Here is a 12,415-nt window from a genome sequence, read left to right as displayed (position 1 = left end):
TGGATTCCAAAGTCGTCTTAATCTGATCGGACCAGCGCGTGGGACTACGCCCCCTTTCCTTCCACTTTGACGGTAATGATAATATAAATAATATAATGGCAATAAAAAAATGCGACATTAAGCCGTCAGAGCAATTTTAATTGTAAATGGTAATCCTCCTCTCGTCGATAATCTTCAATGCTGGGGATCGCCGCCTCCCTTAAAATCTCTCTCTTGGACTATCCTGAGCCAATCCTGCTTATCCTCAGCTGCGCGGGTGGCACCGTGGACGGAGGCGTTGAGAGTAGAGCATATCTGGAATGGTAGAGACATTAAATTAAATCAGTAACGGATTTTAGTTAAAAAATTGAACCTTTTTGGCTTAAACCCTTACACTTCAACTAAGTGTTCTATTCAGAATCCGTAAATAATTATGTTGAAAATTATGTAGCCTTGAACTGATCTTCGATGTGTGATTTTTAGTATAGATTTATTAATTCCCATAATCACGAAAGTACCACCAAACTCAATACGCTTGAAGTTCCAATTGTATTATAGAATTAAAATAAATGTACCGACATAGATATCGTCTGTGCCACGGTTGAGATTGAATGTGTCGTTAGCAGCAGAGTAGAGCGCTATTAGACCTGCCCACACGCACATAATACACTGTGGCGTTAATTCGCTGAGGGAGTCACCGCCCGTCTGATTCGACAATTACAAGAACCTACATCATAAACTATTCCACATTCATACTTATTTTCATTAAAATGAAAGCTTTCAGCAAACTCTACTCGCGCAAACTGAGAAAAGTTCAAACCGTGAAGCGCTTAATGACAAGCTTATTTAATACAACAACATATACTAATTCGCTATTAATTTAGCTTTAGATTAGCTTTAATTTAGCTTAAAGAAAACGATTTTTGTTAAATAAATTTATTTCATCAGCAAAAGCATATAAACGATTTTTCATATACACAGTACAATACAGTCGGGATTAATTAAAGAAGCTGTGGAAATAGATCTTTTTTTTTTCAATCTACCGTTGGATGCACTTTGTAAAACAACGGAGAGCTTGTTTAATATTTTCCTTATTAAAAGTAGAAAGTTGTGACTTCAACGAAGAACAAATAGTTACGAAGAATAAAATCAAAGAGAGACGTCGCATTATGTAATATTTTTTTCTGCCTTTTAAAACCCAACCTGAAAGATATTTTTCTAGTTGAAGATTATTGAAACTTACATAGTATTTTTTGTATTAGGATTTATGTATAGTTCACGGTCCGACGCTTTTCAGATGTCATAACGTGAAAACAATTACACACCTCAAAGATTTAACCTTTGAATATATCTATAAATATTTCTTCCTTTGATTGATATCTATGCTGCTTTTTCTACAATTTCCTTTTTTTTATTACTTATATGGGTGGACGAGCTCACAACCCACCTGGTGTTAAGTGGTTACTGGAGTCCATAGACATTTACAACCCAAATCTGCCAGCCACCTTGAGATATAAGTTCTAAGGTCTCAGTATAGTTAAAACGGCTGCCCTACCTTTCAAGCCGAAACGCATTACTGCTTCACGGCAGAAATAGGCGGGGTGGTGGTACCTACCCGTGCGGATTTACATGAGGTCCTCTCACCAGTAATTACACAAATTATAATTTTGCGGGTTTGATTTTCATTACACGATGTTATCCCTTCATCGTGGAACCCGATCGTGAACATTTGTTAAGTACATATTTCATTAGAAAAATTGGTACCCGCCTGCGGGATTTGAACACCGATGCATCGCTAGATACGAATGCACCGGACGTCTTATCCTTGAGGCCACGACGACTTCAAACTTGCTGAAAAAAACCTATAGAAAAGACAATGGTCAAGGGCTGCGCATAGTATTTCGCAGGCAAACATTTTATATCTTCGTATTGTTCTATTAATCTAAAAACCAGAATAAATAAAATGGTCTTCCAAATTGTAACGTCAATGTTAGCTTAAATTGAGATACACCGATAAAGGTTTCGTTTCATTGAAACTTATCGTATATTTTCTTACAGTCGAATTGTTTTGTTAGGACTACACCGTCCGAATTTGCATCCCAAAGGCTACTGGAATGAAATTCTACCGTGCGTATGATCCGGATGTATGCAGCCAGAACTGTTAAAGCTTGTTTATGGAACAACATTTATTTATAGTGTGGCCAGAAGCCTCGTTGTTGGTGTTAAGCAAATGTTTTGGAAATAACAAATAAAAATAAACGAACGAAACGAAGCAATATACCTCTTTGACATTATCATTTCTGTAAATGAAATAACAGAATAATAATAATAATAATAATAATAATAATAAAAATATTTTAAGTAAAAGTAACTTAGCTGCTAAAAACTTAATAAAAGCAATAAACACATATGCGATACCTATATTAACCTACTCCTTTGGGATCATAAAATGGACTAAAACAGATATCAATAATATACAAATAGCAACAAGAACTATACTTACTAAACACAATTGCCTACATCCAAAATCTGCCATAGAAAGAGTGACAATCAAAAGACAGGATGGAGGAAGGGGCCTTATCGACATATTTACCCTATGGACCACACAAATATCTAAATTACGATCATTTTTCTTTGAAAAATCTAGCAGTAGTCAAATCCACAAAGCAATAGTTAGTAATGATCTGAACCACACACCGCTAAACCTAACCCAAAATTTGGAAGTAGATAATGTAGAAAATAACTCTGAAAACTGTAAAATAGAACAATGGAAAAAGAAAACACTCCATGGCCGACATCCTCAAGATCTCGAACAACCGCACATAGACAAATCAGCATCAAATAAATGGCTCACTCTTGGATTTCTATTTCCAGAAACTGAAGGCTTCATTATAGCAATCCAGGACCAAATCATTAACACTAAGAACTATAAAAAACATATTATCAAAGACTCTACAGTAACAGACGATAGATGTAGAAAATGTCACAACCAACCAGAAACTATTCAACATATCACTGGAGCATGCCCTAATCTTGCACAAACAGACTACACACATAGACATAATCAAATTGCAAACATTATACATCAAAGACTAGCTCTCAAATATGAACTCATCCCGGACACACATACACCATACTATCAATACACTCCTAAAACAGTTTTGGAAAATAGCACTCATAAAATTTACTATGACCGCGCAATACTAACCGATAGAACCATACACTACAACCGTCCCGATATTACCGTACGAGACAAAATAAATAAAATCACTTACCTGATCGATATAGCTGTCCCTAACACTCACAACCTACAAAAAACAATAGCAGAAAAAATACACAAATATGCAGACCTTAGGGATGAAGTTTTAAGAATCTGGAAACAACAAAAAGTATACATTGTCCCTCTAGTATTGTCCACAACTGGTGTTATTCCAAAACATATACATCATGGTTTGAAGCTCCTTGACCTAAAACCTAACACCTACATACTTCTTCAAAAAGCTGCTATATTAAACACGTGCAGAATTGTACGAAAGTTTCTGCAAATAGAATATGATCAACCACATAACGCAATAGTTAGCCAACCCCAAGAAACCGTGACATTTACTTGACCGAGTCCGTAAATGTCACTAAAGTACTACCAGCATAAGCTGAGAAAATAAAAATTTAAAAAAATAATAATAATAATAAATAGTAAAATGTTTTTTTAAATAATGTGAAAATTTAAATAAAAGTAGAAAAATAATTTAATGTATAATAATTTCATCTATATAAATAAAAATGAATTGCTGTTCGTTAGTCTCGCTAAAACTCGAGAACGGCTGGACCGATTTGGCTAATTTTGGTCTTGAATTTTTTTGTGAAAGTCCAGAGAAGGTTTAAAAGGTAGATAAATATGAAAACGCTCAAAATTAAATAAAAATAACAATTTTGTTTTTCCTTTGATGTATCTATCCCCCGTCGGACGGATTCCTTTTGTTTTAAGTTTATACAAAAAATAGGTATTTTATTTATCGACTGAGGCACTACGAAGTCTGCCGGGTCAGCTAGTATGAAATAGATATTTGAAAATTGAAATCGCAGTCATATCTATTCGTTTTAGTTGCATTGAGGTATATATAAGATATACTAAAAGCCTTTTGTAAATTTAGCAGACGAACATACACCTGGCTTTCAAATTATTTTCTATAGTAATTAGTAAAAAGAATGCATTTTGATAAAGCAGCATCCACGCTAACTGTTCAATGACTATTACTAGCAATTACTAATTCATAGACGTTCATGAGGAAATTTACAGTGTATCGGTGACTTTTTGCTATCACTGTCGCTCATCTACTGTTTGATAGTGATGTCATTAAATTAATATTTCTCAACTACCCCGATCGCTAAATTCAAAAGATTTCTAATCCGCTGTTAATAACAGTGATATTCCAGTAACTAATATTCCAGCATTTACGAGTATTAGCTAAAATTTAAGAATTTCAGAAATATTATGGAACCAGTAAGTAATGTAAGAATGATATTAAATTTTAAAAAATACACCACTTATTTTTCTTTTTTTATGTTTATGTTAAAATGGCTCATTATTAGTACATAGACGTAAACAAACTCCGTCCTTATATTAATTAATTACAAGTCGCAGCTATTTCCAGAGCGTGTCAATTAAACTAAATACACTCGAGGCACCTCGTTGAAATTCCAATAATCTAATTGCATCTCAGGTTAAATCCAAGAGGGATTGACTTGGGGATTTTGTTGAGCAAAAACAGTACTCAGTTACGCAAATAATGTAAGAAGATTAAGAAAAATAGTTTATCGGCTTACAAAACAGCATATTATTACATATTTCTGATTTTTTTAACCGGAAATTTAAAAAGTTGCAGCTTATAATGGTTTTTTTACGTTTTCGCTCCGAAAAGGACAAGGTACTGTCTATTATATTTCAAACTCGTTGTTTTAAAGTTAACTCACGGGGAAGAGAAGCCTTTGAAACGTAAAGCACACAACAACTTCCTTTTACTTTGTAGACACGAGGTTCGGTAAAACGTTCTTTTTGTGCTTCATACTGGCTTTTTCATCGTTTTCAAATAAACCTAGAACTTTTTACGGTTTCGTGATTTTGTTTCGAACAAACAATACGAATATTTCTAAAAGTACACCAAGTGAAGTCCCACTTTTACAGGGCTATTGCGCGATTTATGTAGTGCGAATTTAATTTAGTTTGTGAACGTGTACTATTAAATTTGTCCCCATTGTCACTTAACTTTTCACACTGACAAATGAATGTATTTAATTGGAATACAAGTAAGGTGTCGGTAAGGTTCGGATAATAACATGTACTTTTGGGTTAGGAATATTGTGTTCTTTTTTTTTATAATAAATCTATGAAAAAGTAAGGTGTTGTATTTTAAATGGGAGACAAAATTATTAAATATTTACGGCCATTAAAAAACTTCCCTTGGTCTTTTTTGTAATAAGTTAGCCTACAGACGGATTCCGAAACGTATAAATTACCTTTTGATTCAACTATTAAAGTTCCAATAGCGAGAGAGAAAAAAATTGAACACCAACACTTTAAGAAGAATTCAATTTATAGCTGCAGCCTGTAACAGGAAACGATCGTTATTGATACGTCGCCTAGGGAAAAATATCATAAGATGTTTTTCACTATGACGCCATAAACATTTTTTTTTAATTAAAATTCCCGTAAATGTACAGTCATTCTTTCCTTTTTCATACTCTACAATTAATAAGATTTAACGAATATATTAAAGTAATAGTTACACATTAAAATAACACACAAATAACGAATGCACATTAAATAACGCCCTCAAAAGAGGATTTTAACCCGTATTAGGGGCGCCGGAAACAAAAAACACAAGAACAAATAGACCGAGACATCGGCTAGTAAATATCTTTCACAAAGACCAACCTGCTGTGTTGTGTGGTTCGCTAACCATTTGAACATCAGAGTCTTTTTTTTCCTACCTATGCTGATAGCCTTGAAAGGCTATTTCAGCTTCACCCTAACATTTGTAGGTGAGCTCACAGAGCTCAACCGGAGAGTTGCTAACACTGACCCTAGCAAGAGCAGTGCTTTGCAGAATCTACCACCGGATCGGAAACGCGACCCACCGAGAAGATCCGGCGAGAAAGTTTTGAAGTCGTCGTGGCCCAGAGGATAAGACGTCCGGTGCATTCGTGTTGAGCGATGCACCGGTGTTCGAAAAACAGGCGGGTACCAATTTTCTAATGAAATACGTACTCAATAAATGTTCTCGATTGACTTCCACGGTGAAGGAATAACATCGTGTAATAAAAACCAAACCCGCAATTTTAATTTGCGTAATTACTGGTGGTAGGACCTTCTGTGAGTCCGCGCGTGTAGGTAGCACCACCCAACCTATTTCTTCCGTGAAACAGTAATGCGTTTCGGTTTGAAGGGTGGGGCAGCCGTTGTAACTATACTTAAGACCTTAGAACTCTCAAGGTGGGTGGCGCGTTTATGTCGTAGATGTCTATTAGAGAGTGGGCTGCTCGAAGTGGTATTCGGAAGGCAACCCCTTTTGAAGAGCACCGCTGTGCTTTTCGTGGATTTGATGTCAATGCAACTGGCGATCTGGAGTCGCCGATGCAATAGCGACCTCTTCCTACACGAGTAGTAGATAGCGGAGTCATCAGTGAAGAGCGCGGATATCATTAATGTGTTTCTTAAACTATTACCTAAGTTAATTTAATGCAGAAACTTAATAAAAAAATAAATGTTTCATCAAGAAAAATTAATAAAATACCTTTTTAAGTGAACAAAAAGTAATTTCTCCATCGGTGTAAGATTTCAGAGGCAAATGTTTTAATTAATTTCTGAATTCAAATAACTTGAAAGATTTCACCGTTTTCTTTAAGTTTTAAAATATACAGTTCTTATAATATATCAGATCGTTCTTTCGTTTAGTTCTTATTAGGGCGTGTGACGTCTTCAGTTCTAGCTATTATCATTTCTATCACAGTAGAATTAATATAACATAAAATCTTCGTTGTCCTCATTCAAGTCATTTCACTTTTGAGTTTTCGGATCTCCTTTCACTGAGGCACCCCGGACGAGATATTTTGACACTTGCACTATGTACCGTGGAATAAATTTTAATATCTCATAATTAAATCGAATGTTAGAAATCTTAATTCAAATATCGAGTAGATCCGGAAAATATATCCGATGATACCGGTCCTATAAATGAGAGCACCGAAATTATTAACTCCGTAATAAAAAAAGGCGGATTCCTGATTTTTACAGGCTCTTGTGCTGTGCTGAACGAAAATTACGTTTAGAAATTTGTTTTTAATACCCACGAGGGACGTTTAAAGAGCGGCGTGGCACAAAAATCTCGAGCGCTCGTCATGCATACCAAAACAGTGTTCGTTTAATTTTAAAAGTTCATAAATCATGATATTATGAATTGCTTCATGACGGACTCAGTCAGGTTCTGTCTAATCCCATAATGAACAATAGATTGTCTGATCTGACATCTCAAGATGGGTAAAAACAGAACCTTAGTTTTTTAAAGATCATTGGTTTGTATAATTTAGTATGATGTTCAAGTCAATGTAACTTAAAATGATACTGTAAACTGTGGTCGTTAATGACCCTAGTTGTTAAAAAGCGACCTTAAATAAATAAAAAAAAAAAAAAAGTAGTATTCTAAATTAGCTAGTGTGCACAGTTTTTTAACTTGTCGATCGCGTAAAAGTTAACGAAAATTTGTGTGAAGTTGAAACAGCGCCCCTAGCGGCGAAGGGAAGCTAAAAGTCGGGAGAAGAAGAAGAAGAAGGGAGAAGTCTAAAAACTCGCACTAAGCGCACAGATCAAAACAAACGAGTGGTAAAAACAAATTAAACCGCGCTTAAAAGATTTCAGTGTAAGCATTTATAACTAAATTGAGATAAACACGAAGTATTTTTCACCGGTGTAACCCGTCCATGCTTCGCTGAGTTGTATAATGGTCTTACCTACAAAATTTTAGTTTTGAATACAGAAATTAATATCATTTTTGTATAATTTTTTTTTTTGTTCCTGTCAATCAAAATATGCACCCATGGTATCGATGCATCTCGGCCAGCGCACTTGTAATTTTTTAATGCCATTCATACTTGAAGAAGTCAGATGTACAGAAGCTAACAAACTCTTCAAAGGCGTTTTGCTTCTTGCTGCTTCTCAGGTTTTAATTTTTTCTCAGCCTCTGGGCTGTCTAAGCTTTGAAAAATAACAAATCTGTCGGCGTGTGGTCTGTGAGTACTGTGGATAAAGAGAAACTCAATCTGAAAGTAGAATTCCATATTTTTTAAATAATATTCATTTGAATTTAGAATTTATTGCCAGCCATAATATAAATTGGAGCAACTTGATAGGTGAAGACCTGTTTTATCCCACTTGAAATACATTGGTACTTTGAAGTGCAACTGTATGAAGTCGAATGTAAACGTCACAAACAGATAAAACTTTTACAGCGCTGTGATAGAGTCAACACAATTTTGCAAATTTTAGAGAAAGAGAGAGTATTCTTTATTGTACACCAAAAAACAAATAAACAGTGCGATACATTAAATACAAAAAAAGTGCAATTGGCGGTCTTATCGCTAAGAACGATCTCTTCCAGACAACCATCAGGTGGACAAGAATCATTTGGAAACGAATTACGGGCGGTGTACCAATCTAGTGAAATATATGAAACTCTGCCAAAATTGAAAAGAAAAAAAACCTTGTCTAGTCCATTTAAAACTATTTGCTAATCTGAAACAGCGGTGCATTCTGTCATACCCCAAAATGCTCATATCGGAACACGTCAGGCGGAATACCTTTCGGAAAGCGATGCGGTTTGCGGGCTGCACCAGCTGAATGTACATTCCTTGCTTTTGACGTCCGCTACCGTAACAGTCGGACTGACATTTCGGAATGTTGAAATCCTTTGTAAATTCGCTGTTTATTCAACAAAACTTTAACGTGGATATTACACGTGGCTACGCGTAGACGAAATCAGGTTTTCCTTCATTTCACGCTCGGATTTGGTCAATTGGTAGGTAATTTTATCAAGATCAATTTTTTATTTGTATAGTTAATATAAATTAAAAAAGCAAGTATTTTAATGATAATTTATTGGTCATGTATTTTAGCTGTTATTATTATTATTATTATTGTATTGTTTTGCTCTTCTTCAGTCCTTTCTCGCAATGTTTCGAATCCTAGTTGCATTATGGCTTCGTCGGGAACGATTTGATAGAGTTGGTCGCGCCATGGCTTTATTATCTATCTCTACACAATAAGCTATTAGGAACGTGAAACAAACACATCAACCGGTCAACTTCAAAATTCTACAATAATTAACCATAGACTACATTACATAGTGTAACTAACACGACTTTCTTTTATATATATAGATTGCTAAGACATTGTCATAGTTCCGTTATAATTATTGGTATTTTATAAAAAAAAACATACGAATTTATGTGACATACTGAAAATTACAAATACAATAAAAATATACATCAGAGAAATCGAATGTAGTTCTCGAATGATCTTCGTCATTCTTAAAGCCATTTGTCACTACGTTAATGCCAAGGTCCAAGTATCAATATAAAATATGTAGTATTACTTTCCAATCCTTCCAACGGCTACGCGTGACAGAATCAGGCAAGAAATACGCAGCTTGGTGACACCTCAGTTTATCAGCCAACTTTACGACCAATGAAAAATGAAATACCTTTCTAAAAATAATAAAAATACATAATAGCCGTTACTTTACTTTATTAGTGTCAACATTTATATCCTCGTTGATATTATGGAACACGAAAACCGTAAAACAACAAGCTTAACACATCTACAAACGACTTCATTGGGTCCGAAGAGAAACTAATTTCCCTGAATGTATTTATCGCAAAACGCAATCTGGCTAAGAGTTTTTGTTTCAGTTCTGCCATATCAACATAACAAGTTTATGTATGTATCGCGTTGCCCACAAAAATACCACAGCTACTACACCTGTCTAACTTAATCTGAATCATCACAAATTTAAAATCCCTGTAAAATCTCGCTACTTAATATATCGTACACTTTTAAATTGCAAATTTAACGAAAATCCATATTTACTTGACAGTAATATGTTTGTATTTAATCTGCATTACGTGACGTGGCTTCCCATTTTAGATTTAGCTTCTCACTTATTGCAGTGGTGGTATTTTTTTAACGCGTAAAGATAAAATGCTTACAGTAGGACTGGCACTTCGACTATTTTCTAAAATGATTTTGGAACAAAGTTCCTTATGGGACGATGCGGAGGGATACCTCAACCGGAGAAAAACGTCCGTAACGTAAGATTTTTATTAGTAATGCACACAGTGTACGACTTAACTTTGTAATAACGTACAAAAAATAACACTTTTTATCATTCATTGCCACGATCTCAGAGCGTTCGTTTGCGTAATACACTAACTCTTATGCAAACAACCGTGAATGAAGTGTACCACAATAAGTTCGCACGTTGCCGAATGAATTTTAACATTGATTTGAAATGTTGTTACACTAAGAGGTTAAATCAGCGTTTGAAAGTTTTGAGGAGGCCGTCTGCTCTCGGTCATGATCACCGGGCGACCTGAAGGGGTCGAAGCTGCGCTGCACGTTACCGTCACTCAAACGTGTTTCGACCTGGCAGGCTTCTTCTGACCCGGCGAGGTATACTGGAACACCAACGGCAACGCCCGAGCTGCCTAACTGAGAATGGCGTCATCGATGATCGTCTGGACCGATCGGGATCGATGGACGACCCGTCGGTTGGGCGTACTTGTCCCCGATTCTGGTTGTAGCGTTGACCGCGGTAACCCTCCTATCTGCCCGAACTCTGACTCAGAGCGGATATCTCACGTCGGGAGAGAGAGTGCAAGGGGAGTCGTTTGATGTGTAGGGGCTTATAACATCCTTAGGCGGTCTGATCCCAACATTTGCTGACCGTTAAGGACCCACATATCCCGCGCGCCCCTTAGGTGCGGAAACCTCGTGGATGAGGTTCGGCTTTCTACCCGAAAAAAAGGGGTTTGCAAACTTCAAATGTTGGAATTACGAGGCTCGTATCGAGAAGATCTTTTATTTATTGCACAGATGTGTTGACGAGTTTACGGAGTTAATTACTTACCGGAGTCCATAGACATCTACAACGTAAATACCGCCACACACCTTGAGATATGAGTTCTGAGGTCTTACAACAGTTGTCCCACCCTTCGAACCGAAACGCATGTTGCTTCACGGCAGAAATTGGCAGAGTAGCGGTACCTACCCTTGCAGGTTTTTTGGTATATCAGTATTAAAAAAGGGCTTAAAGCCAATCATACTTTCAGTTTTTCACAAAGTTGTAAAGCAACAAACTAATTGTAACTAAAGACTTTGAGCCCCTACGAAGAAAACTTTCATTCAAAAAGTAGTACATAAAAGAACCAGCATAACTAAAGCCGATGGATGGTAATGACTTTTTTCATTTAAGAACTGCATTCCCGTCTCTATAGTATTTTCCTGCTTTTACACAACTTTGCTTTCATCCAACCTCCTAGTACGGAATGACGCGAACATGGCTTCCTTTTGCATGGAAATCTAAATGTATTACTTTGATTAAGCAACAGCGGAACTGTTGCTCTAACGTTGATGGAAAAAACGTTGGATAAAATTTTAATACGTTACCTGTCAATAACAAGAACGCAATAAAGAGCTTCTGGCAGACTTAATTATTACGAGTAACATTTGTTATGGTTCAATATAATGTTTTTTTAATGTCCTTAAATTATTTCTATCGTTTTGAGTACTAACGAGTTTTTGCGGTCACGTACTACTAAAGTGTTATTATACATTTGATATAGTGCTAATTACCACATATTTCTCTCAATGCAAAATATTCCTAGACCTTTTATTTCACTTGGAACGAACTAAAAGTTTCTTGAGGTAAGGCAGTTTATTGTATGTAGTACTGGCCCGCTTCGCTGCGCCTTTAAAATGAACATTATTGTTTATTGTTATTATTATCAGGGAGGCCAACACTCATATAAATATATAATATAGCCTATCCATTAAGCACATGTATTTTCTACATGAATACAAAGTTTCAAGTCAATCGGATGCATGGTTCAGTAGTAATAACGGAACATCCATTAAACCACTGTCGATTTATATATTAGTACAGATTATATGTATTATTGTAGAGAAGAACCACGTAGCGGTTTTCATATAACTTTGGTAAATTGCTGATGTATACAAGAAACAAGAAGGGGGGGAACACGAGAAACACTCATATTAAGTAAGGTGCCGTACCGTATTTTATTCCTTTAAAATCTGCTATTTGAGTTCTTTCAGATAAACAAGACTTAAAGAATTACATGCACCACAATATATTACGTTCAACACTGT

At 35.8% G+C, this 12,415-nt stretch overlaps 1 protein-coding gene across 1 annotated transcript in view; it reads left to right on the top strand.

Annotated features, from left to right (window-relative positions):
- Positions 1–12,415, top strand: part of LOC101740985 (solute carrier family 7 member 14) — a 124,091-nt gene that overhangs the window by 29,006 nt on the left and 82,670 nt on the right. The window lies entirely within an intron of this gene.

The sequence above is a fragment of the Bombyx mori genome, chromosome 1 (assembly GCF_030269925.1).
Source record: "Bombyx mori chromosome 1, ASM3026992v2".
Lineage (NCBI taxonomy): Eukaryota > Metazoa > Arthropoda > Insecta > Lepidoptera > Bombycidae > Bombyx > Bombyx mori.
The sequence above is the reverse complement of the archived record's forward strand: the minus strand, read 5'-3'. Positions and strand labels throughout refer to the sequence as shown.